Source organism: Dasypus novemcinctus, chromosome 22, assembly GCF_030445035.2.
Source record: "Dasypus novemcinctus isolate mDasNov1 chromosome 22, mDasNov1.1.hap2, whole genome shotgun sequence".
In the NCBI taxonomy this organism is placed as follows: Eukaryota; Metazoa; Chordata; class Mammalia; order Cingulata; family Dasypodidae; genus Dasypus; species Dasypus novemcinctus.
Window position 1 is genome coordinate 4,303,284 of NC_080694.1, and position 27,134 is coordinate 4,330,417.

Below are 27,134 nucleotides of genomic sequence, written 5' to 3' on the forward strand. Positions count from 1 at the left end.
ATTAAGTGTTAAATTGCTTATGCTCTCAAGAAGAAGAAAAAAAAATCACAAAATCATAAATTGACAGAAATCAACCCAGATTGAAAATTCTAGGGGAAAAAAGATTTTAAATCTACTTTCTAATAGGCTCAGTTATCTAAAGGAAACCATTGACAAATAACTAAAGAAACTAGGGAAACAATGCAAGAAATATTAGGATATTATACTTATTTATATAAATATACAAATTACAATTAATATTTAAATATTTATAAGAGGTAAAAGCCTCTTATAAAATGAGCCAAATAAAAATTTTGGAGCTTATTTTTACCTTAATTTTTTGAAATTAATATGTATTATATAGCTAACCTTTAAACTCATCAATATATTCCATTTTACTACTAATGGAACCTGGCAATCTATTGGGCTTCATTTTCAAAGAAGTTTTGGATCACAGAGAGGTTCAACAATGGCAGGGGAGGAATACTGGTGTGGGATGTTATTGACAGGGGAAACATGATTGGCAGGGAGTTCTCCAGGTCATATATCCAGGGTACATAAAAATGTTTGGATATTTTCATGGTGGTTACAGTTAAAAATGACAACTGAGGGAGTGCTGAGTTCCTAGCCAGGGGAGCTTTAGCATATTCCCTAATGGAGCAGCATTAGGCAAAGACCAAAAAAGAAGGGTGGTCCAACAATGAACCCTTGATACTAATGACTATGCTTGTGAGCCTGTGTGCCTGAAATAAGAACAAGGCCTAGAGCTGCAGGGTGCCTAAGAGTTACCTCCTGAGAGCCTCCATGTTACTCAAATGTGGCCAGTCTCAAAGGCAAACTCAGCATGTAAATGCACTGCCTTCTCCCCAGCATGGGACATGACTCCCAGGGATGAGCCTCCCTGGCACCGAGGGATTACTACCAAGTACCAGCTGATGATGTAACTAGAAAATGACCTTTAATAAAAGAGTCAACTAACACCAGAAGAATATCTCAGTCTACATATAATATGAGGAGTTAAAAATACTTTTTTTACCTGAATAAAAAGGGGAAATGGAAATGACAAATTAGTTTATATGGCTATAAGTCTTCAAAAAAAAGCCAGGAGATTATCAGAAGGGTCACCCTTATGCACACCTGAGACAGATAAAGTAGATACAACCCCAGGTATTGGTTCTTCTGAGGGCTACAGAGACCCACATGTTCTATGGTCATGGCAGATGGAGCTCAGTGCCATGTAAATTGACCCTACTTTGCAGTTTGTGTTTCTGTGTGATGGAGCTGGACTCAGATGTGATCTTTGTTCACAAGCCTCTCCTGTTATTTTATCAGACCTGTGGTTTGTGCTGGGGTTTAGTGTATACCCAGGGGACCTGAATCTCTGAACTGTCCATGTGATATCCAGGCCCTGAGCCTCAACAGACTAGCAAATCCTACACTCTGGTTTATTGGACTTACCCCATTCAGCTAACATGGAGATGAAGGTCAACCACCACACCAGAGAGCCAAGAGTACCTATGACTGAAAGTAGGAGAATTGCATCCATCATCCACGTGGAATCTAAGCCCTCTCTTGATATAGATGTGGGGTGGACACAACCATTCCAGGGTCCACAGGATGGAGGAATAGAATATACATTAGAATAGACTTACTGATATTCTATTCATGAACTATTGTGATTAGTAATTGAAGAAAATGTAACATTGATTTGGAGAAAGTGGCCATGGTAGCTGCTGAGGGTAGGGGGTGGGAAGAAGAGATGTGATGTGGGGGCATTTTCAGGACTTGGAGCTGTCCTGGGTGGTACTGCAGGGACAGTTACTGGACATTGTATGTCCTCTCATTGCCCACTGGGTGGACTGGGGGAGAGTGTAAACTATAATGTGGACCATTTACCATGTGATACAGCAGTGCTCAGAGATGTATTCACCAAGTGCAAGGAATGTCCCATGATGATGGAGGAGATTGTTGTTATGGGAGGAGTGGGGTGAGGGGGTGGGGGATATATGGAGACCTCATATTTTTTTAATGTAACATTAAAAAATAAAGACAAATAAAAAGTGAATGAAATGAATATTCACTATTGGGTTTCAGCATCAGATTTGAGCAAGAAGAACAAATCAGAGAACTTGAAGAAAGGAAAACTAAAATTATCAATTATGAGGATCACAGATATAAAACAATTAAAAAAATAACAGACATTAAGGGAACTGTACAAGACCATCAATAGAGCCAGAATACATATTATGTGAAGTCCAGAAGAAGATAAGAGAAAGAAAGAGATTAGAAAAAATGGTGCTCAAATTTTCAAACATTTGAAGGAGAATGTTTCTCTACACATCCAAGGATCTCCACAAACTCCAAACAGAATAATTTAAAGAGCTCCACAGTAAGATTCAGTATAAACTGTCCAAAGCCAAAATCACAGAATCCTAAGAAAAAAGAAATTTACTCATTACCCTCAAAGGGTCCTGTAGGAGTAACAGCCAATTTCACATTGGGAATAATGCATATGGGATGGTAGTAAAATGTCATATTTAGCTTGCTGAAAGAAAAAAAAGTAAAGAAGATTTCTATATCTGGTAAAGTTATCTTGCAATTTGAAGGGGAAATTAATAAATATCCTAGGTAAACAAAAACTGAGGGAGTTCATTATTAATAATTTTGGGGCAGCAGACTTGGCCCAGTAGTTAGGGCATCTGTCTACCACATGGGAGGCCTGCTGTTCAAACCCCGGGCCTCCTTGACCCATATGGAGCTGGCCCATGCACAGTGCTGATGCTTGCAAAGAGTGCCATGCCATGCAGGGGTGTCCCCCGCGTAGGGCAGCCCCATGCACAAGGAGTGTGCCCTGTAAGGAGAATCGCCCAGCATGAAAGAAAGTGCAGCCTGCCCAGGAATGGTGCTGCACACACGGAGAGCTGACACAACAAGATGACACAACAAAAAGAAACACAGATTCCAGTGCCGCGGACAACAACAGAAGCGGACAAAGAAGATGCAGCCAATAGACACAGAAAACAGACAACCAGGGTGGGGGAAGAGAAATAAATAAATAAATAAATCTTGAAAAAAAATAATTCTGGCATCCCAAAACTATGAAAGGCATCCTTCAGGTTCAAAATGAAGGACACTGGTTGGTAACTCAAAGCAAAATGAAGAAATAGAAACTTCTGGTAAAGATAAATACAGAGGTAAATATAAAAACTAGTAAAATTTTATTTTTAGCTTATAACTCAATATTTAATTTCCTGTTTTATTTAAAAGAAAAATGCACAAATAATTATATATACATGTTATTGGGAACACAAAGAATACAGATGTAAGAATAACATCAAGGAGGTGCTAGCTGTGTAAGAACAGAGTTTACTATGCTGTAAAAGCTAAACTGTTATTCAAACTAAATTTTTATAAATTTGAGATAAGATTTTATTTGCAAGCCATATGTTAACCACTTAGAAAATACATTAAAATGCAAAGAAAATAAGAGATTAAGAACTAAACACGGTAAAAATAAACTAAATACAAAAGAAAGCATTATTGGAGGAAATAAGGGACAAAAAAGTATAAAACTAATGTAATTAAATAGCAAATTGGTAGAAGTAATACTTTCACATAAGAAATTACTTTAAATGTGAGTATATTAAACTCTCCCTCAAAAGGCAGAACTTGGTACAGGAGATAAAAGCAAATTTTCAAATTATATGCTGTCTATAGTAGAGTTATTTTAGATGTAATGTGAAGTGATGGAAAAATATTCCATCTACACTGTAACCAAAGAAAGACTGGGATGGATACCCTAATATCATACAAAATAGACTAAATAAAAAAATGCTTTAGAGACAAGTAAGGATATTATATAACTCAAAGAACATTATCAAGAAAGTGAAAGGTCAACATACAGAATAGGAGAAGATATTGCTAAGCACACATCTGAAAAGAGCTCATTATCCAGAATATATAAAGAACTGCTACTACTTGACAACAGAAAGACAAATAGCTCAATTAAAACAAGAAGAAATGACATGAATAGATTTTTTTTCCCATAGAAGATTTAAAAAATTTCCAATTAAGGATATGAAATGATGTTAAACACCATTGTTCAGCAAGGTTATGCAAGTAAAAATCACATTTTATGAATTCTGAGACATATATTATCACTAATCCTCATGTAAATGAATGTGCACTTTACTTCTTCTTTGGACATGATAATATAAAGTCCTTTCCCTTTTCCTATATTCATAATGTATACATACAAAGCAGGCATATACATATATATGAATATATGTATGGATATTCATAATTTATTTTTATTTATTATTCATTAATTTAAGGCTTGCATGCCTCAAGATTAAGAATTTGTAACTAAATAATATTTTATATTTATTCAAATGAGCTAAATTAAAAACAACATATTTGATTAAATGTATATTTCAACAGAGAAGAACAAATGGGTCATTTGATTCATGGATATGGGCATTTGTTTAAATATTTTGCATTTAGCTTAGATATATATAGAGAAAGATATATTAGTTAGTGTTCAGTAAAATATTTCATTTCAGAGAGCACCGTTTTTTTTAAAATTTTCTTTGCTCCTCTCTTACCATGGTAACCATTACTCTGGTAGTTAACCAGCAGCTTCAGAATAACATCTGTGGTTGGGCACAATATTCAGTTTTCCATCAAATGCATAATTACTGTAGCAACTAAATGACTGGGGTGGTATTTGTATAGATAAGAAAGATAAAGTTTACCAATGTAAAACTCCTTGTATCAGTCAAGTATTTTTCAGTATTTTTTGTTTCAATACAAAAGGTGTCTTAATCTGAAAAGCCTCCTCTGTATCACTGAACCCCCGTTCAGTATCATTGGAAGGAGGGATGATGCTGAGCAATAAGGAGGTGGAATAGACAGACTTGGGAGGTTTTAAATTTCATCTCCCATCTCTTTCTATCATTCATTCTCCCAAGCAGTAATACCCTTAAAACATTTACCATTGTGATACACTACTTTTCAATAGAGAGAAATTTGTTTATGTATATTTTTTCTTCTTCCATTTTTATGCCCTTGACTACAAATCTGGATCAATATACAGGTCTTCCTACATTCCTTTTTTAAAGCAGTTTTATTCACACATCATACAATCTACCCAAAGTGTACAATCAATGGCTTTCAGTATAATCACAGAGTTGTGCATTCATCAACACAATCAATTTTAAAACATTTACGTTGCTCCAAAAAGAAACCCTCATATACTTACTTATTACCAGCCACCTATTATTGCCACTTAGCATTGGTGTCATACCTTTGTTACAATTGATGAAAAATATTAAAATATTACTATCTATAGTCCACAGTTTGCATTAGGTGTAATTTTTCCATATACTTCCCTATTATTAATGCCTCATAATAGTGATGTAGATATGTTCTAATTAATGGAAGTACCTTCTTATACTATTAACCACATTCATCATCAAAAACAATGTTCACTAAATTATACAGTCTTATGTTTCATCCTTTAGTTTACCATCCAGTGACATACACTATCCTATACTTCCATTTTCAACTACAGTTACAGCCACAATTCAATGATCTTATTTACACCCAGAATAATGGGCTAACATCACCTCTATCCATTTTCAAACATTTATAATCAATTCACGAATTTGGCACAAATTATGCATCAGCTCCTAATTCTCTACCTTCATTCTATATCTTAGTAACCAATTGTATTAGTCAGCCAAAGGTATGCTGATGCAACAATACCAGAAATCTGCTGGCTTTTATAAAGGGTAATAATTTGAAGTAGGAGCTTTCAGAGAACAGGCCATAAAGTATAAAGCGTAAGTTATTTCCCACACCAAAGTCTATTTTCATGTGCTGAAACAAGATGGCTGCTGATGGCTATGAGGGTTCTGGTTTCTGGGGTTCTTCCTTTCCAGGGTCTTCCTTCTCTCTGGGTTCAAGGTTCCTTTCTTCATAGGGCTTGCTTCTTTCTGGGATCAGGGCTCGTCTCTTCCTGGGCTGGTTTCCCTTTCCTCTGTGACCTTAATTCCTGGGGCTCCAGCTTAAGGCTTCAGCATCAAACTCCAACATCAAAACTTCAACATCAGAACCCCCAACTCTATCCTTTGCTATGCCTATTATCTTGAGTCCCTACCCAGAAGTGGGGACTCAATGCCCTAATGATAATGCCCAATCAAAGTCCTAGTCATAACTTAATAATGCCCAGGTACAGACCAGATTACAAACATAATCCAGTATCTATTTTTGGAATTCATAACCATATCAAACTGATATACCTATATTCTAGAGATTAACTCCATGAGTTTGCTCATTATAATCAGTTCACATTGGTGAAATCATATAATATGTGTCCTTTTGCGTATGGCTTATTTGATTAAACATAATGTCCTCCAGGTTCATCCTAGTTTCTTTTTTTTTTTTAGATTTGTTTATTTATTTCTCCCCCCCCACACCCTGGTTGTCTGTTCTCTGTGTCTATTTGCTGCATCTTCTTCTTTGTCTGCTTCTGTTGTTTTCAGTGGCATGGGGATCTGTGTTTCTTTTTGTTGTGTCATCTTGTTGTGTCATCTCTCCGTGTGGGCAGCACCATTCCTGGGCAGGCTGCACTTTTCTTTCGCACTGGGAAGCTCTCCTTATGGGGCGCACTCCTTGTGCATGGGGTTCCCCTACGCATGGGACACCCCTGTGTGGCAGGGCACTCCTTGTGCGTATCAGTACTGCGCATGGGCCAGCTCCACATGGGTCAAGGAGGCCCAGGGTTTGAACCGCAGACCTCGCATGTGGTAGACGGATCCCATAACCACTGGGCCAAGTCTGCTTCCCAATCCATGTTTCTCATGAATCAGGATTGCATTCCTTTTATAACTGAATGATATTTCACATTGTGTATAAGTCACATATTGTTTTGGCAATTGTGAATAATGCTACTATGAACATCAGTGTGAAATTTGTGTTCGCATCCCTGCTTTCAATTCTTCTAAGTATATACCTAGTAGTGGGATTGCCAGATCATTTGGCAATTTTATACTTAAATTCCTGAGGAACTACCAAACTGTCTTCCATGGCAGCTGCATCATTTTACATTCTCAACAGGAGTGAATAAGTGTTTGTATTTCTCCACATATGCTTCAACAATTTTTATCTGTATTTTAATAAAATATTTTATTTTTAGAATATTTTTAGATTTGCAGAAAAGTTATGCTAGTAGAGTTCTAATATTTCTACACCCAGTTTCCCATATTGTTAACATCTTACATTAGTATAGTACATTGACCAAAACAATGGAAAAATTAATAATACTTTATTATTAATTAAGCCCATACCATATTCATATTTTATTTTTCCTTAAAACCCTTTTTATGTTCCAGTATTCCATCCAGGTTACCACATTATATTCAGTCATCATGCACTTTTAGACTGGTCTAGACTGGAACAGGTTTTGTTTTTTGTTTTGTTTTGTTTCATTTTTACTTTGCTTGTTTTTTATTAACTTGACATTTTTTTAATGTCATCACTTCATCAACTTCATCACTTATTCACATATTCAAAATAGTCTTTATTCTACAATTTTAGTATTTAAAAAAACCACAAGTTAGTTGCACCACAGTGTAGAGAAAGATAGTGCTGAACTTCCATTAACAGCCAATGGCACAGTCAAATATCACATGGACAGAACACAAGTTTAGATTAACTGAAATTATAAGATAAAGTAGAATCCAATTTTGGAAAACAAAAATCAAAATATTAAGGATCCCTGAAATATTTTTAACTCTGAATGAGACCCAATTGGACTCAAGTCATTTTGTAGTAAGGTCAAAATACCACCCCATTAACCCAACTTAGGAAATCTTAGGAGCCATGAGTGACACTGACAATAAATGGTAGCTGATTTTTAAAAGTTTGGTTCTAATGTCACCAGGCTTTTGAAATACATCCTCCTCCTTGCCACTCATATTTTAAACAAATTGCTGTTTACAGTGCAGTTTGCACTGACAGGAGCTCAGTTTTTCTGTCATCAAAAAAAAAAAAAATCTTGTTTTACATTCTTGTATGCAGAGGCAATCTATGAGAAGGGTCCAAAAGGCACCCTCCACTTTTGCCTGAGGAGATGAAAAGCAGAAGTAATTTGGGTCTGTGCTTGGGGAACAGATGGGTTTTCAGAGGATTCTTGTGAATGATTAGTTAAAAGATGACAAGTGGGGAGAAGTGCCAGGAGAGAAGGAAATTAGTCTGACTGGCTTTCTGCCCTGCACCATTGATTTAATGTAGACTGGAGGGAGGGAATGGAAGACTGGGGTTAGGGGTGGGCTGTGGGGTAAAGGATTGAAAAGAAAAGGCAGACAACTAATACATTTCATTCATAACAAGTAATATAAATTGAAGACTTAAAGAAGATTAAAGAGACAAATCAGAATAATTTGGCAACTTTCATTCTTATAAAGATCAAAGTTCCCCCCAAACCTAATTTGATGTTCTATTACCAAAATCAAAGACCAGTATGCTACAGTATTACTGCATAAGAATTAAAGGAAGATTCTTTGGGTTGCTTCACCCACATTCACTTTATGAATGGATATCTTCCCTACTTCAAAATTCTTTAGGGAGGTACTGCTACCATTACATGGTTCCTTATTAAATCTGAAAAGTGCCTGAAATGTTGGGCATTGGAAAGGCACCCAAAAACATATTACTAAGCTGCAACTTCAGGATCATATGACTAAAGCATTTATATTGTGAAAAGAGCTGAAGATATGTAGATGTCTTTCCCAGCACAGAGGTGGCTTGGCTCCTCATCAGACGGTGTAGTCACAATCTGAGTCACCCACGAAGTAGTTTCCTTTCCACTGAGTTACAAGGACATTGGCTCCCCACATGACTGCAAGCTGAGTGGCATTGAGAGAGCATCCAGGAGGTGAAGGAGGAATGTTGCCATCAGTCACTGCAGCTCCAAATCTGGCACCTGCACCATATTCTTCTTCCACCCGCTCTGATGAGCCAGGTGAATAAATGGGACCAACTTGATAATAAGCCATTGTGGGATTGTGGAACCCAAAGTTCCAATAGCCACAGACTGGCCCATGGGAAAATAGAGTGAGGGGCCAGGAAGCACAGCTGACATAGTAGGGATTGTGGCAGTCCCTGGGTGCACAAGACTTGGGTGATAAAGCTCTGAGTAAGCAGGTGGAGGATCAGTATTGGGTGGAGTCTGAGTAAGATGCAAGGTTTGAGGGTACACTGGATTCCCAGGAGACTGCACAGAGAGGGCTGGCTGCACTGGACATTGGTCTTCGCTGTTCATGGTGGCTGCTTGTCTGGTTCAGCTTGGCATAGCAGACCAACTTGAAAATTTTTAGTACTAATCAGGTCATCTGTAGAACTCTTTCAATTGAGTTTGTCTGATATTTTTCTCATTATTAGACTACATTTATGGGTTTAGGGATGATCACAGAGCTAAATTTGCATCGTATCATGTAAGGGTACATACTATCAACATAAATTATCACTGTGATGCTAACATTGACACCTGGATGATATTTTTATTGTAATATTTTAAATTAGAACAGGTGTAGATTGAAAGAAAAGTCTTGCAAAAAATATAACATTCTCATAAACCCCTCTATTTTTGATGCTTTGTATTAGTGTGGCATCTTTGTTACAATTTATGAAAGAATATTAAAATATTACTGCCCACTATAGTCAATGGATTACGTTAGGTATATTTTTCCATATACCTCTATTATTAACACCTTGTAATTGTCCTGTACATTTGATAAAATTCATGGAAGAACATTCTTATATTTGTACTATTAATTACTACAAATATAAGATAGACACTTGGGTTGCTTCCATCTTTTGACAAATGTGAACTACACCACTATGATCAGTGTGCATACGTCCATTTGCACCCTTGCTTTAATTTCTTCTGTGTTTATATAGGACCAGGATTGTAGGATCATATGGAAATTCTATATTTAGCACCTGAAGAACAGCCAAATTGTCTTTCAGAGTGCTGTACCATTTTATATTGCCACCAGCAATCCTCTCCAATCCTTGAAGTTATCTGATTTTTTAATAGTGGTTATTCTATCACATTTGGAATAATATCTCACTGTGGTTTTGATTTATACTTCCCTAATACCTAGTGATGTCTTTTCATCTGTTTTGTAGCCATTTGTGTTTCCTCTTTAGAAAAATGTCTATTCAAATCTTTTGCCCATTTTTTAGTTTTTTTTTTAACTTTCTTTTTAAAGAAGTTTTAGATTACAGAAAAATTTCATGAAAAATATAGGTGATTCCCCTATATCCCAAACACTCTGCTTCTCACAGTTTACCCTATTAATACATGAATATGTTACTTTTTTATAGTTGATGGATAAATTATAAACTATTACTACTAATCATAGTATATAATTTACATTACGGTTTATAATTTGCACTGTACAATTTTATGTTTTGACAAAATTTGCAGTGGCTTGCACCTGCCATTGTAATATCACACAGAACATTTCCAATGATCTAAAAATGTCCTATTTACTTATTCTTCCCCCTCCCTCCCTCATAACCTCTGGTGACCACTGTCTTTGTGTCAATGTTATAAGTTCATTTATTATTTCAATAATAATAATACATCTATTTTGGTCCATATTTGCATTGCCCCCTTATGTTTATTCATTTCGCAATCTTCAGTATTTGGGGATGTTGATGTCTGTTCTGCTTCAGATTGAGAAGGGACTTAGATATTATGGGGCAGGGGGAAGGAAATGTTTCGCTTGCAGTTGTAGATATACTTTGCCTTTTGGGATGGGGATTGTCCATCATCATTATTTTGTTAATTGTCCTGGATGAGTTCAATGAGCTGGAGAGTAGGTGTTGGTTGCAACTCTGCTGAAAATCAGGGCACAACCGGCATAGATTTAAGCTTCTGGACACATATTTAACGGTAATAGCACTAATTATAGGTTCAAATAATAGAGGTTAAAGAATTTTGTGTAAGGAAATTATAAATGAGTCTAACTCTGTTACATTAGGGAGATAGGCTATCATATATTCCAATATATGACCCACCGAGGCAGTGCTGATTTCATAGGTTTCTGTATCTTTTCTATAGAGTCCAGATGTCTCTAAAGTCTGCAGGAGCACCCCTGTTTTAGTCTTTGCTTACTGTTTGTGCCAATTTTTAATTAGGAGTTTTGTCTTTTTCAGTGTTGTTGAGACATAAGATTATTTATTCTGGATATTAAACACTTACTGGATATTAAACACTTACTGGATATTAAACACTTATTGAATATTTGGTTTCAAATATTTTCTTCCATTGAGAAAACATTGAGTAGGCTGCCTTTTCACCTCCATGAAAAAGTCCTTTGAAGCAGTAAGGTATTCAAAATTCTGAAGAGGTCCATTTACCTATTTTTTTCTTTTGTTGCTTGTGCTTTATGTGTAAATTCTAAGAAATCACCACCCACCACAAGTGCAGGAAGATGCTCCCTAACTTGGGGGCTTAATTTCCTAGCTCATTGCTTAGATATTTGATCCATTTTGTGTTAACTTCTGTATAAGCTGTGAGATAGTGATCCCTTTTCATTCTTTTGTATATCCAGCTTCAGCACCGTATTTTTAAAATGTTATTGTGTAGGAGTTGCAACTTGGCTGAGGCTCAGGGCCCAGCTGGCAAGTGGACAGTCCAATGGAAGAAATTGTAACATTGTTTTTCAATGTAACATTTTGTGTGATCTATTAACTTTAAAAAAGATAATTTAAAACAAAATAAGATTAAAAAGTTATTGAAATATATCATTTATACATGACTATATATTATCAATAACTATATAGTGAAAGTTGTGAACTTGCAAAATAAACATGCATAACAGTATACAGAGTCCCATATATCACCCCACCACCAATGCCTTTCATTGTTCTGAAACATTTGTTACAACTATGCAAGGACATCATCAAAGCATTACTACAAACTAGTCCATTTACTTTTGGTGTATTTTCCACCAAGACATCCTATTATTTTTTAAATGTATTTTTTACAGAGGCTGTGAACTTAAAAAACAATCATACACATGTAGAATTTCCATACACCACCACTTCACAAAGGAACAGTACGGTGGTGGAATATTTGTTAAAAATTATGAGATAATATCATCAGACTACTACCACAAACCATGGTCTATAACACACATTTGGCACTCTTTTTTTCATCTCTGTGGACTAATTTAAATTTATTTAAATCAACTCCTTCAACTGCACTTTCCTCACAGCCTCAGATGATGGTGACCTTTGCAAAACTTCCCCTGCAGCTCTAAGGATTGTGCTTTTTCAACCTCTACTATGTGGTGTTAAAACTAAGACTATGAGTAACCCTGTTCTTGCCAGGCTTATAGAACAATCCATAAATGGAATTCAGTATCCAATGATAAGAAGCCACACTCAGCAGGCACCTTGTCCACCCCCATCTCCAAGGGAGGAAGGGTTGCATATCTGTCTCCCTTTGAGGTAGCCAGCCAAAGGCTACACCTGAGGCAAGCTTCGAGTGGGGAGAATATGTACTGGATCCTGCTTCAGGAGTGACTCACTCACAGTTATTTTCTTCAGCTTCTCAGTTTCCCATCTTGCTCCTTTCTGGATGCTGTACAGTGCTCCTCTGTCCTCCAGAGCCCCAGAATGATTGATTCAGACAGTTTCTACATGCCCACCAACTACTTTTGCAAGAAGAATGTATCAGTAGCCCCTTACTCTGCCATCCTCCCAGTTCTCCTCTTCCTATGTTTTTGCAATTCAGTAATTAGAAAGGAAGAACAATGTAGGTGTCAAAATTTCACAATGAAGAGGGTAGGTAATGATAATATTTTTTATTATTTTAGAAAAGAGATATATAATGGGAAGCAATTCAAAGAATATTTTGTGAGACAGTTTTGGATGAACTTTGAACTGATATGTTATTTGTAAGAATGAGGATAATGAATTCTGTGGGCAGGTGGCAATATGTGTATTAATGGGTAAATATTCACTGGATATTGCTAAATGACAGGGTTAGGGAAGGTATCAGGAAGGAAGAATCACCTATCACGAACTACAAAAATTTATGGATGTTATGAGATTGAAGGCATCATAGTCAGGATGCAATCTGGAAAAATATTTTCCATCCACTATTTGTAATTTTAGTCCACTGACAAAAAGGGTGTTCGATCTGGTTATTATTTAAGTTAAAAGTATCAGTGAATTAACAGAAATGAAAGACTAAATGTTAGTTCATGAAACTTTCAGGAGAAAAGGTTGTTACCTAGTGGAATGGGGGAAATTACAGGATATTAAATTAATAAATTAAAAGTAGGTTATATGAATCAGATATAGTGAAGTTTAGGACAAGCATGTGAATTGGAGAATCTGATTACTACTATAAGAGGTGTACATTAATGATTATGTTGTAGCAGTTGTGAGAGGTTCAATTATTTGTGTATAGAAAGGCCAGGACTCAGGAATGACTTTGAGAAGGAAAAATGATTTATTGACGGCCGGCTGGAATCCGGAGCTTTCTGTTTCAAACCCAAGCCCTGAACAAGAATTATGAGTTCTTTTATACAGAGAGGAACGGTCAAATTGTTCTTTGTTTCAGTGTTCAATAGGTTTGAATTAGCGTATATCGTCTACATCCTAGGTAAGCTTTTAGCATGGACCCTATACATTCTCGATAAGCTTCTGGCACATTTGGTTTGCAGTTTTCTTGAGTATTTAAAGTTTATAGACTTTGCATTGCTAAACTGTTTCCTGAGACTAGAGTCATTGCCATGGTCACCAAGGGCAGGACTGCAGGCTCTTACCATCCCACACCCGCAGGTCACAGACAGCTTAGGTTATCTACAAAGAGATGAAAAGCCTCCCACCCATAGCCCACATCAGTTATACTTTCTGATGTCAAATACAGAAGGAGAAATCATAAATCAGAAAAAATGAGATTTATTTATTTATTTTTTAAAGATTTATTTATTTATTTAATTCTCCCCCTCCCCCCCCCCCCAGTTGTCTGTTCTCTGTGTCTATTTGCTGCGTCTTGTTTCTTTGTCCACTTCTGTTGTCGTCAGAGGCACGGGAAGTGTGGGCAGCGCCATTCCTGGGCAGGCTGCACTTTCTTTCTCGCTGGGCGGCTCTCCTTACGGGTGCACTCCTTGCACGTGGGGCTCCCCTACGCGGGGGACACCCCTGCATGGCAGGGCACTCCTTGTGTGCATCAGCACTGCGCATGGGCCAGCTCCACACGGGTCAAGGAGGTCCGGGGTTTGAACCGTGGACCTCCCATGTGGTAGACGGATGCCCTAACCACTGGGCCAAGTCCGTTTCCCAAAAATGAGATTTAATTGATTGTTCCACAAACCCTTTCCCAAATGCTTTTCTTGGGTGTACAGGGAGAAGACGGAGAACAGAAAGAAAGTTTAGGAACTATTTAAAAATGAATACACTTAGTGCCTTTTAAAAAATGCATATGAGCTGCTTTGGTGAAAGAATTTGAAAACCATATTCACAATATATCTGGGATTCAGAAGGAATCAAAGATGGGTTATTCAAGAGAGACAGGCTTATGGTTATAGTGAGCAGAATTTACTTTAACAAAGGCAAAGAAAGCTGAGTTAAGGAAATATGACAAAATGGGCCTAAACATCAGATAGAGGAAATAATTGGTAATTTCATGTAATATTTCTAATGATTCAGATTAAAAGCAAAATTGTGAAAATAAGTAAATAAATTAGAAACCAAAGTGAAATATTAATTGCATTCATACTGTACACAAAAAAATATAACTGACATAATAATGAAAGAACATTCATTAGATAAAAATTACATTTTGATTTGGAGGAAATATCAATCTTTCTAGAGTGAATTTGAATACTGATCATGCACACAGACTGTAATAATTATATGGTATAATTAGAATGCATCCAAGCAAGCAAGGAAACCAGTTGGTTCTTTATCATATATATGCACACACACACAAACTTGTGAATGAGAGGTTTAAAATTGCTTGTCTCCACAGTATTCACAATATTCTGCATTTGAGTAAGAGGTCACATTGTCAGTACACTTTTTCTAAAACAGAAGGATGTTTTTCTTTTATTTAATTAAACATTGATTTCTTTCCAAACAAAACATTAGCTCCTATGAGAGAAAAATTCAGCCACAAATCCATAGATTTTGTTTCATCCTATTGAACCAATAAAACTCAATACATAGCAAGACATAATTTTTATATTTGGGGTTCTTCTATGCAAAAATATTCATATAGGATATTGGCAGTCCATTCAAATATGGTCTTTCATTCATTGATTTAATTTTCTATCTACATTATTTCATATGAAAACAAATCAAGGTCCTTTTTCTTTTAATTCCCAGGTTTAAGAATCTAATCTTTGGGACATCTAAAAATAACTGTCTGAATGAACTCATGTGTACATATGCAGCTGTAAGCACACACAGGCACACAGACACAGATACCTCCTCAAAGAAATATATTTTTATAAACAGGAATAACAAAGTTTATATCCATTCAGAAAAAAAATTTCTTAAAAATTTTAACGTAATGCAAAAAAATTAACTCTTTTAACATATTCACCTAATTTACAATGCAACATCAGAAACAGATTCATAGTATTAAGGATAAAAATAAAACTTTTAGGATATAATTTTTATTTGATCTTTAGAAATAACAGATGGCTACATGATTTATATTCATGCATTTCATCTGGAGAAAAGAATAAATCAATCTGTCAATACAGGTTCAGGTTCAAAAAAAGTGTTTAAGATTACTTTTTTTCATAGAAAACTACAAAAGCCACTAAATAAGTGATGACTGAAGACTTCAACTATCAGGAATAGCAAATCTTGGGGATGGAGAAGAACCTCATTTTCAGGGTGATGAATTACAACATTATAATATCCAGTGGTTTACCCAGAATATCACAAATGATATAAAGAAACAAGAACATTGATTCTTTCAAAGTGAAAAACAAATTTGATAGAAACAATTCCTGAGAAAATGTAAACATTGAGCTCAGGAGAAAAAGACTTTCAATCAATTGTGTCTATTATGCCCATAGATTTAATGAAATCTCAAATAACAAAAAGAAACTAAGAAAATGATGCATTAACAAAAAGAGAATATCAATTAGAATTAAAAACTATGTATGGTGGAGTGTGTGTAGCTCAGTGGTTGAGTGCATGCTTCATATGTATGTGGTCCTGGGTTCATTCTTTATTAACTCCTAAAAAATTATATATATGAATCAAATTAAAATTCTGCACCTGGAAAGTACAATGCCTAAATAAAAAATTCACTAGAGATGTTTGACAGCAAATTTAAGCTGGAAGAAGAATGAATTAATGAATTTGAAGAAAGGAACATTGAAATTATATAACATGAGGTATAGAAAGAGAAAAGGATGAAGATAATTGAACATATAGTTATGAGCTTGGGAAAGCATCAAATAGAACAACATATCATTATGGGATTTGCAGTAAGGAGACAAGAGGCAGACAGGGGAAAAAGAATTTTGGAATAAATAATGGTCACAACTTCCCTAATTGGAGGAAAGATGTGACTCTCCACACACTTGAAGTTAAGCAAACTTCAAGAAGGGTAAACTCAAAGAGATTAATGAAAAGACATTTTAATAAAACTGGCAGAAGACAGAAAATATTGAAATAAGGAAGAGTGTAACTACTCCTCACATTCAAGGAATCTTGAGTAAAAATAATACCTCATATTTCATCAGAAACAATGAATGCCAGAAGGCATCAGATTGATATATTTCAAACAGATTGATATATTTCAGAATTCTATACCTGGCAAATGATCCTCCAAAACTGAAAGATAAATTAAGACACTCCAAGATCAGAAAAATTGGGGTGAGTTTATCATTATAAGATATGAACCAAGAGAAATATTAAAGGGAGTCCTAAAAGTAAAATGACTGAATAAAATAAAATAAAATGAATGGAAACTAGACAGTAACAAAAGACTGAACAAAGGAACAAAGATCTATCTGGTAATGGGATCTACAGTGATAAAAGTAAAAGCAAGTATTATTGTATCTTTCTTTTTAAAACCAGTGTTTAGTTCTATATAATTAAAGGATAAATGCATAGTGTTATGCTATTGAAGATATGTTTTTATCAACTGGCAGTAGATTAATAAATGTAGGTTTTAATTTTAATACCAATTATATATATTAAGAGAAATGTAAAACCTATACACAAAAGGGAAAGAAATGGAAGAAAATATTTCAATACAAAAAAATCAACCCCCATATTTTGGCCATAATGGAGGCATTAATGGACACAATAGTACAACACACACAGAAAACAGAAAACAACAACAACAAAAAAAAACGAAATATAAAAGGATTAAGGTCTATAATCTAAAAGGAGACATTTTTTTAGGAGAAATCAATGTATATGATCCAACTATTTGCTGTCCACAAGGACTCACCTTAGATCTCCTTATGCAGAGAGATTGAAAGTCAAAATTTAAGATGAAATATAATGGAAACAGTAGCCAAAAGAGAGCTGGGGAAGCTATACTAATGGACAAAATATACTCTAAGGCAAAAACTGGTACAAGATAAAAGAGAGGTTCTATATTTGATAAAAGTGTCAATTTATAAATAAGAAGTAACAATTAAAAATATACTGGACATATTTAGCGGATTTGAATCTCTGGACTGACAATGTGATAGCCAGGTCCTGAGCCTCAACAGACTCCAGCACCTACAATATGATTTATTGGACTTATCACACTCAGCTAAGATGGAGTTGAAGAAGGACAACCACCACACCATGGAGCCTAGAGTGATTACAACTGAAAGTGGGAGGATTGCATCCAACATCCATGTGGAATCTGAGCCTCCTCTTGTCATAGAGGTGCAATGGACACAACCAATCCAATGTCCACATAGAAGAGGTGGCATTGGATTGGGAAAAGTGGACATGGTGGATGATGGGTATGGGGAAAGGCAGGAAGAGATGAGAGATGGAGGTGTCTTTGGGACATGGAGCTGCCCTGGATGGTGCTTCAGAGGCAATCACCGGACATTGTAAATCCTCACAGGGCCCACTGGATGGAATGGAGGAGAGTATGGGCCATGATGTGGACCATTGACTATGAGGTGCAGAGGTGCCCAAAGATGTACTTACCAAATCCAATGGATGTGTCATGATGATGGGAACGAGTGTTGCTGGGGGGGGGGGGGGGGAGAGGTGGGGTGGGGGGGTGGGGTTGAATGGGACCTCACATATATATTTTTAATGTAATATTATTACAAAATCAATAAAAAAAATATACTGGACAAAATTATCCTAGGGTACAGGATGGAGGAATAGAGTACAGATTAGAGTGGATTTACTGGTGTTCTGCTGGGGAACTGTTGTGATTAGTAAGGGAAGAAATTGTAGTAGTGATGTGGAGAGGGTTGCCACAGTGGCTACTGATGGAAGAAAGACAGAAGAGATATGGTGTGGGGGCATTTTCAGGATTTGGAGTTGTCCTGGGTGGTGCTGCAGGGATGGACGCTGGATGTTGTGTGTCCTGCCGTGGCTGACTGGGTGAACTGGGGGAGAGTGTGGACTACAATGTGAACCACTGTCCATGTGGTGCAGCAGTGCTCCAGAATGTATTTGCCAGGTGCAGTGGATGTGCCACGGTGATGAAAGAGGTTGTTGATGTGGGAGAGGTGGGGTGGGTGGGGTGGGGAGTATATGAGGACCTCAGATTTTTGAAATGTAACATTTAAAAGAAAATAAAGAAAAAAATAAATGGGGAGGATTTGAACGAGCTAATGTACCTGGGCCATAGTAAATATGCAATAAATAACTATTGATTGTTAAAATATAGATAGATGATAGATAGATAGATAGATAGATAGATAGATAGATAGATAGATAGATAGATCATGCACAACTGAGTCACCTGTTGGAGATTTGGACCTGAAGGGTATTGGGAATGAAAGAAAGAGAAAAAGAAGAATGAAAGAAAGAGAGAGAGAGAAGAAAAGAAAGGAAGAATGAGAGAGCTGGGTCTGCGAGTAGAGACTCATCAGGCAACTTTATTGTTTACAAGGGGCTCTCTATATACCCCAGTATATGTGACAACAGGCAGCAACATGTAGCCTACATGACAAAAAGCAGCAACATGCCGGTGACTATCAGCACTACTCATAGTCTAAGGAATTCTAAGGAACTCAAAAAATCTTATCTTAAGGTACGAAGTATAAGTGTTCTATTTACTGCAAAAGGTATGTGCTCATCTTTTCTTTGAGCCTTTAACAGCTTCATCCTGTTTGCTGAGAACTCTTAATTACTGCATTCCTTAGGGTGCAAGCATAGCCATGGAAACAGCACATCTCTCCTTGTGAGACCACTGTGCCTCAGTTTCCAACAGTCACCAAAGATAGGAAGCAAATATTGATATATTTGAAGGGATAAATAGTTTTACTATAATGTGTAGATACACTTTCAATAAGGATTAGAACTTCTAGACAGAATATCAGTAAGGTAATGGATGACATGGGAACTATTTAAAACTACTAGTCCTAACAGAGATATATAGAACAATCCACCCAATATCATTAGAATACACATTCATCTCAAGTGCCCAGGGAACATGCTACAGAATAGATCATAAATCAGATCACAAAATATCATTCAATAAACTTAAATTTGAAAAGATTGAAAGTATAAAATTTTTCTTTTCTGACTACAATGCAGAGAATTTTTCAATCAATAACAGCAGGGAAAATGGAAAATACACAACTAAGTGGACATCTAAACCTAACAAACAAACAGCCAAAGGGCCGGCTCAACAACAAAAAGGCACAAAGGAATTAAAAACTGGTTAAAGGGCTTGTAGAGACAATTTTCTTGAGAATATATACAAATGGCCAACAAGCACATGACTAAAGTATAAATACCATTCATCTTACTTCAATGCCAAACAAAACTTCAATCAGTTGCCATGTCAAATCTACTATGATGGCTATATATATTTAAAGAAAAAAGAGTAAAATGATTAAGCAGCTATGGAAAATAGATTAGTGGTTCCTCAAAAAAGTTAAACAAATTTCCCACAATTCCACTGATAGTTATATAACCAAAGTAATTGAAAATAGCTACTAAAATTGTGCATTTAAGCTCATAGTATCTCTATTGACATAATCAAAAGGTAAAATCTAAATACCCATTTGGATGATGGACGAATGAATAAAGAATTTGTAGAGTTACTAATTTGCAATTCTGCAACATTACTGGGCACTTTAAACAATCACAGAATCCCTGTTCAAAAGAAATAGGCATGATCTAGCAACCATCTTCAATCCCTCAGATGCACAGTGGAAGTGTGGGAAAAGGTGCCTTCCTTCCTTGAACTGCATGCTAGTACCAAGGCAGAGAGAGGAAATTTCCTCCTTTAAGTAATTGTACTTGCAGCTCTAGTTTGGTGTGGCAGAACCATGAGATAAGCACAGAAGTTACAGCACCATCTAACAGACCTTTTGCAAGAAAATTTAAAGGAGGGTTGTGGCAGTTTAATATTGTTTATAAATTCCAAAAATAGATATTGGATTATGTTTGTAAATTGGTCTGAGGTTTCATATTTACTTGTTTAAATTATGATTAGGGTTTTGATTGGGCCATGTCAGTGGGAGGTTGAGTCCCCACCCCATAGTGCATGGGGACTCAAAGATAAAAGACATGGCAAAGGACTTAGTGGGGAGTTTTGGATGCTGGAACCCTGGGAAGTATACACACAGGAGGAGAACACAGAGGTATAGATATTGCTCCTTAGACACTACAGAGGTCCTGGAAAGAAAGAAAAGTCATTCACCTAATAGTTCATAGCTGGCACTGTGGAGGGACCAGAGCAACTAAGCCTAGAGAGAATCTAGTGGAAGGGAGAGAGGCAAAGCCTAGAGAGCCTCATAGTCTGTAGCTGACCTAGTGGAGAAAACAATGCAGTTTAGCCTGTAAAGAAATGAGCCCCAGGAGAGTAATGAGAGTTGTCTCAGCCCACAGCTGATATTGGAAGAAGCAGGGACCATGGAGATTTAAGAGGAAGAGGAAGCCTGAACCTACACAGCCATCTTGCTCCAACTTGTGGTAACAGACTTTGGTGAGGGACCTAGCTTAACTGTAAGCTTCTACCTGAAATAAATACCCTTTTATAAAAGCCAACAGATTTCTGGTATTTTGCATTAGCACCCCCTTGACTGATTAACACAAGGGTACACCAATTTTTTTTTTTACTTTTTTTACTTGATTCAATTTATGAGTTGAACACTGAAATAATGAAATATAAACTTGTTCCCACACTAAAAATTAATTTAAATCCTGCCAACATAGTTTGGAAAAGACATGAATGAAATGCTCCAGTCATTAATAGGTAAACTGCAGCAATCTCTGAGCAGTGTGAGAGTCAAATTTCCAGAGTTACTGAAATAGTATCAGAAAGCTCAGTTCTCATAAAAAATTACCTAAGCATGCATGACAACAGGAGTAGTAGTCTAGACGCAAGAAAAAAATTTTGAAAGACACTATCCCTACAGAAGTCCAGTTATTGAATTATATATATATATATATATATCAGTTATATGACCAACAATCACAGAATTCACACTCTTCTCAAATAAACATGGATCATTCATCAGTGTAGACCATACACATTAGTCACAAAATAAGTCTCAGTACATTTTAAAAATTGAAATCTCACAAAGTATTTCTCTGAGCACAATGGAATGAGGCTGTAAATCAACAAAAGGAAAACTGGAAAGATTCACAAATATGTGGAAATTAAATACTTAAACAGCCAATGGATTAATGAAGAAATTGAGGGAGAAAATAGAAAATTCATAGAGATGAATGAAAACAAAAACCAAACATACCAAACTTATGGGAAACAGTGCAGGCAGCACCAGGGGGTAATTTACAGCTTTATATTACTACATGAAAAAAAAAAGAAACACCTCAAATCAGTCTAACTTTCTAGTATAAAGAATTAGAAAATAGAAGAGCAAACTAAGCCAAAAGCTACAAGAAAGAAGGAAATTTTTAAGATTAGAGTGGAATAAATGGACTGTAGGGAGAACAATAGAGAGGATAGATGAAACCAAAAGTTAATTATTTGATTAGATCAATCAGACATCAAAACTATATCTAGACCAACAAATTAAAATGTGGATGAATATAACAAAAACCAATAACGTTATTACACATATTTTAATTACCTTGCAGAAATAATACAAAAGTTACAAGACAGTACACCAACAAATATAGATGAAATGGACAAATTCCTAGAAACACAAGTTACCTCAACTGTTCAAGAATAGGCAAAATCTCAACAGGCCAGTAACAACAAAAGAGTTTGAATCAGTAATAAAACAAACTCCACCTCTCAAAAAAGAGGTCCAAACTCAATGGCTTGACAGATGAATTCTACCAAATATTTTAAAAATTAACACAAATGCTTAGTAGACTGAAATAACACTTCCTAACTCATTTTATGGGGCTAGAATTACTGTTTTACTCTCATGAGGAAATACCATAAGTAAAGGAAATTATAGACCCATTATTCTCAAAACAGGGTTGCTAAATTTCTCAACCAAATACTGGCATACCAAATTCAATAGCACATTAAAAGGAACACTCACGATAACCAGATGTGCAAGTGCGGTTCAACATAAGAGATAAGGTGATGTAATACACCCTATACATGTAACTGAAAGAAAAAACAAAACCTGAAGACCTGATAATCTCAATAGGCACAAAAATACATTTGACAAATTTCAACAAATTTTCTTGAGAAAAACATGCAGTAAACTAGCAATAAAGAGGCATGCATAATGATGGAAAGATTTAAAGGAATAGAAGGAACTCGGCAAACACGAATCCCGCCTGTTTACAATATGTCTTAAATATAATAAAAGATTGACAAATTTACAGTTGACATATTTAATTTTGAAAGGCTGAAATATTTCCTCCTTAGATAAAGAACAGAACAAAATGCCCATTTTCAACATTGTTATCCAACACTGTATTGGCAACCCAAAGTAAAGAATTTAGGCAAGATAAAAAGAAATAAATATTGTCAAATTTGGAACATTACACAAAGTAAAGGAGACTAGAAACACATACTACATATTGTATGATTCCATTTTTATAAAATGTAAATATAAATCGATTTATAAAGATGAAATTAGATTAGTAGTTATACAGATCTGAGAAGGGAATGCTAAAGGGTGTAGAGTCTTTCTTTTGGAGTAATGAAATTGTGCTAAAATTTTTGAATTATGAATGCACAACATTGTGATTATACTAAATGCCAGTGATTATACACTTGGAATAGTTCATATGGTATGTGAATACATCTCAATAAAACTGCTTAATAAACAAATAAATAACTGTGCATGAATAACCAGAAACAGCAGTTATATACAGCAGGGGAAACCTAGAGATAATGAGAGGCGATGAATTTTCTTGTTTTATTTTACTATATTTATTACTGAAATAATGAAAATGTTCTAATAATGATTGAAGTGATGACTATGCACAACTTTGTGCTTTTTCCAAATACCATTGATTGTAGTGTTTGAATGAATTTTATGCTTTACTGATATGTATCAATAAAACTGATTTGTTCTAAGGAATAAGTAAATATCTATTCACAGATGACATGATCCTATATATATATAAAATCCTACCAGGGAAGCAGATGTAGCTCAGTGGCTGAGCATCTGCTTCCCATGTACAGGGTCCTGGGTTCAATCCCTGGTACCTCCTAAAAAATAAAAAGCAAGATTAAATAAAAATCTATCAAATGAAATAGACCAGAAAGCTACTACAACTAATAAATGAATCCAGCAAAGTTGCAGAGTAAATGGGCAAAAGATGAAAAAATAAGGTGTTTCTATACACCAACAATAAACAATCTGAAATGGAAATTAATTTAAAAATCATTTTATGACAGCATCCAAACCAATAAAATATATGTGAATTAATTTATCCTAAGAGATGAGAGACTAGTATACTGAAAACCACAAATCACTAATGAAAGAAATTAAAGAAGTTATAAATAAACTGTAAACTAGCCGGTGTTCATTGATTGGAAGATTTCGATATTTCCTAAGCTGTCTATAGATTCTTTGTAATACCTATCAATATTCCAGGAGCCATTTTGCAGAAATTAAATAGCCATTCTGCAAATGTAAATGGATTTCAAGGGATACGGAATAGCCAAAACACTTTTGGGAAGGAAAAACAAATATTAAAGATGCACACCCTCAATTTCAAAATATACCACAAAGCTTCAGTAAACAAAGTAGGGCTATACTGGCAGAAGTATAAATATGTAGACCAAAGGATTAGAACTGAGAGTCCATAAATATACCCCCATATTTATGTCTAATTTATTTTTAACATGGTTTTCTCCTACAATGGGGAAAATAGTCTCTTCAAAAATATTCTAGGGTGAAGTAGATTTATACATTCAGTGAATGAAGTTGAACTACTACTTAATGATATATACAAGAATTAACTCAATTATGCCAATGACCTAATTATAAAAGTTAAAATCATAAAACTCTTAGATGAAAACATATGAGCACCTATTTATGATTTTGGCTGTGGCAATGGTTGATTGGATATGCTATTAAAACAACAAGTAACTAAAGATGAATAGAAAATTGGATATAATTTTAAAAATTTAAATTCTACGTCAAAGGACATTATCAAGAAAATGAAAAAAAAAACAACAAAGGAATGAGAGAAAATATTTTATAAGGGCTTTGTATCCACCAAATATAAAGAACAATAACTAACAAAACAATTCAAACAACCAATAAAAACCAGGCAAATAACTTGAGCACCTTTCCAAAGAAGATACACAAATGGTTACTTAGCACATAAAAGAGATGCTCAATATCACAGTCATTAGGAAATGTAAATCAAAGGCAAGATGCGGTGAAAAATCAGACCCTCAAAGATTGCTATTATTTTAAAAAGGGACAAGGGGTTTTATACTTTCATAGAGTCTACTTATTATCTCTACTCAACAGTTTTTCTAGATAACTTTTGTAGCTGTGTTGATACCTTGGATGTGAATGTGGAGACTATTATTTTTGAGCCTTCATGTCTGAGAATTCTTGGAGCTTTTAGAGTCTCCCACATTTTGATACTTTCTTGATGATCAGCTATTAAGAATTTTCAGAATAATGACAGATGGGCTACTTTCTCAGAAATTCTTGGGTTGGTACCTCACATTCTGAGGGGAACATAAAATTATTGGTCACAACTCATGTGTGAGGGTCTCTTCAAAGCACTTTTTAAAGAGTCTCATTCTATGCAACATCCTTTCTTTCTTGTACTTGCTTTACTTAAAAATCTATTCTAAAATGTATTCCATCTATCTTTAATTTTATATCTACTGGTCAATTTATTTGTTTTGTTAATGTTGTTACATTTTATAGGTATATGACTTTCCTTTGTCATAATGTTTGTGCAAATTCATAGAAAGCATAATTTTATTCATGATATAATTTAAATGAATTGCATATAAAATCAAGCATAAATTAAAAATATATCAAATCCCAGTGATCTGTGAAACTTTTTTGGGTACATCTATTTTGTTAGATTTAACAAAAAAAAATTTGGTAAATTGTTTGCTATGAAGCACTAATACAAACTAACCTCCAGAGTATAGTCAAAGAATCCCAGGTCCACAAGATGGAGGAATAGAGTATGGATCAGAGTGGACTTACTGGTGTTCTGCTGGGGAAACATTGTGATTAGAAAGGGAAGAAATTATAGTAGTGATGTGGAGAGAGTGGCCACGGTAGCTGCTGATGGTCGAGAGGGAAGAAGAGATATGGTGTGGGGGCATTTTCAGTATTTGGAGTTGTCCTAGGTGGTGCTGCAGGGATGGATGCTGAACGTTTTGTGTCCTGTCATGGCCCACTAGCTGGGCTGGGGGAGAGTGTGGACTGCAATATGGACCACTGTCCATGTGCAGCAGTGGTTCTCCAGAATGTATTTGCCGGGTGCAGTGGATGTACCAAAATGATGGAAGAGTTTGTTGATGTGGGAGGGGTGGCATGGGTGGGATGGGGAGTATATGGGGATCTCATATTTTTTGAATGTAACATTTAAAAGAAAATAAAGAAGAAGAAAAAAGTTAAAAAAAAAAAGAATCCTTATCAATGAGGAGTTAAAGGAAAACTAGTCTTTCTATACAGAAAAATCACTAGTTCCCCCAAGGCTCCTGAGAAGTATGAAACACATGTCCTTAGAAAGGATAGCCTTGTTTAATAAAGAAAAGCTCTAGAAGCAGAATTGTTTATATAAGTGAGGATATATGGGACTCCTTGAATTTTACCCAGTGAAAAGAGACAAGATCATGAATCTGGTAATTTTCTGTAAGCTCTGTAAAAGAAATATTCACATTACAGAAGTCAAATGCTTTTTCTTATTTCTCAGGGTTTTTTTACATTTTCATTCATCTGATTCTTTAAACTTGAAATAGCTGTGATATGTCTTAACATCATTAACAAAGTTATTTATGCCCAATATTATGAATAATATTAATAAAGAGGTTGAATCTTTCTGATTCTAGAGTTTGATATAGGTGATTAGATTTTTCTTAAAAATGATACTTGATGATACATATGAGAAATACACACTATACTCTAAAGATTGAAAATTAAAGGCTAAATTTACACATAACTACTATCTAAGCACTATGAATGGAATATTGCTTGAGATAGATTGTAAAGTATAGTTAAGAAATTTAGAGACAACAATAACTTGCCATGTTTTTCTTGAAAGTCAATCCTCAAATGAAATTATAATCCTTAAAATATCAATGGATAAGTAAAATTATGAGTGAAGGTTTTACTATGAAAAGAATCAGCAATAACAGTAATGTTTAACAAGTAGATTGATGCAGAAGCTCACTTAGAGAGCTTGTCAAGGATGACCATTTCATATTGAACAAAATAAAAGTATAACCAATAGATGCACCCAGGCAGAGTTTTAAAAAGCATTTTGTAGAAATAAAAATGTAACTCAATAACTGATAGGACTATGTGTCTTGA

At 35.3% G+C, this 27,134-nt stretch overlaps 1 long non-coding RNA gene and 1 pseudogene across 2 annotated transcripts in view; both read right to left on the minus strand.

Moving 5' to 3' along the window:
- LOC139437364 (uncharacterized) overlaps positions 1-27,134 on the minus strand; it is a 203,252-nt gene that overhangs the window by 129,037 nt on the left and 47,081 nt on the right. The window lies entirely within an intron of this gene.
- Positions 8,799-9,304, minus strand: LOC101422335 (DAZ-associated protein 2 pseudogene; annotated as a pseudogene).